Here is a 1708-nt window from a genome sequence, read left to right as displayed (position 1 = left end):
CTTGAAAACGGAAGGGACATAGCCAGCGGTCAAGGATGAGTTGAGGAGCGAGGTGAGGTAAGGGAGATGGTCTCCGGAAATGGTCTGGAGAAGAGAGGAGGGGATAGGGTCAAGCGGGCAGGTTGTTGGGCGGCCGGCCGTCACAAGTCGCAAGATTTCATCTGGAGAGAGAGGGGAGAAAGAAGTCAAAGCATAGGGTAGGGCAGTGTGAGCAGGACCAGCAGTGTCATTTGACTTAACAAACGAGGATCGGATGTCGTCAACCTTCTTTTCAAAATGGTTGACGAAGTCATCCACAGAGAGGGAGGGGGGAGGGGGAGGAGGATTCAGCAGGGAGGAGAAGGTGGCAAAGAGCTTCCTAGGTTTAGAGGCAGATGCTTGGAATTTAGAGTGGTATAAAGTGGCTTTAGCAGCAGAAACAGAAGAAGAAAATGTAGAGAGGATGGAGTGAAAAGATGCCAGGTCCGCAGGGAGTCTAGTTTTCCTCCATTTGCGCTCGGCTGCCCGGAACCCTGTTCTGTGAGCTCGCAATGAGTCATCAAGCCATGGAGCAGGAGGGGAGGACCGAGCCGGCCGGGAGGATAGGGGACATAGAGAGTCAAAGGATGCAGAAAGGGAGGAGAGGAGGGTTGAGGAGGCAGAATCAGGAGATTGGAGGGAGAAGAATTGAGCAGCGGGGAAGAGATGATAGGATGGAAGAGGAGAGAGTAGCGGGAGAGAGAGAGTGAAGGTTGCGACGGCGCATTAACATCTGAGTAGGGGCAGAGTGAGTAGTGTTGGAGGAGAGCGAGAGAGAAAAGGATACAAAGTAGTGGTCGGAGACTTGGAGGGGAGTTGCAGTGAGATTAGTAGAAGAACAGCATCTAGTAAAGATTAGGTCAAGCGTATTGCCTGCCTTGTGAGTAGGGGGGGACGGTGAGAGGGTGAGGTCAAAAGAGGAGAGGAGTGGAAAGAAGGAGGCAGAGAAAAATGTGTCAAAGGTAGACGTAGGGAGGTTAAAGTCACACAAAAGTCTGAGGGGTGAGCCATCCTCAGGAAAGGAACTTATCAAGGCATCAAGCTCATTGATGAACTCTCCAAGGGAACCTGGAGGGCAATAAATGATGTGGATGTTAAGCTTGAATGGGCTAGTGACTGTGACAGCATGGAATTCAAATGAGGAGATAGACAGATGGGTCAGGGGAGAAAGAGAGAATGTCCACTTGGGAGAGATGAGGATTCCTGTGCCACCACCCCGCTGACCAGATGCTCTCGGGGTATGCGAGAATACATGGTCAGACGAGGAGAGAGCAGTAGGGGTAGCAGTGTTTTCTGTGGTAATCCATGTTTCCGTCAGCGCCAAGATGTCGAGGGACTGGAGGGTAGCATAGGCTGAGATTAACTCTGCCTTGTTGGCCGCAGAACAGCAGTTCCAGAGGCTGCCGGAGACCTGAAACTCCACGTGGGTCATGCATGCAGGGACCACCAGGTTAGAGTGGCAGCAGCCACGCGGTGTGAGGCGTTTGTATAGCCTGTGCGGAGAGGAGAGAACAGGGATAGACAGACACATAGTTGACAGGCTACAGAAAATGGCTACAATAATGCAAAGGAGATCGGAATGAAATGAACTAAACATCTGGGAAAGCGAGAGAGCGGGGCCTCCCTCAGTTACGTTTCACTGAAACACTCAAATATAACTCTCCTAACTTCCACTTTAGAAATTATAATT

This window comes from Coregonus lavaretus (assembly GCF_964263955.1).
Source record: "Coregonus lavaretus genome assembly, contig: HAP1_SCAFFOLD_4018, whole genome shotgun sequence".
Taxonomy (NCBI): domain Eukaryota; kingdom Metazoa; phylum Chordata; class Actinopteri; order Salmoniformes; family Salmonidae; genus Coregonus; species Coregonus lavaretus.
Note: the sequence above shows the minus strand (reverse complement) of the source record.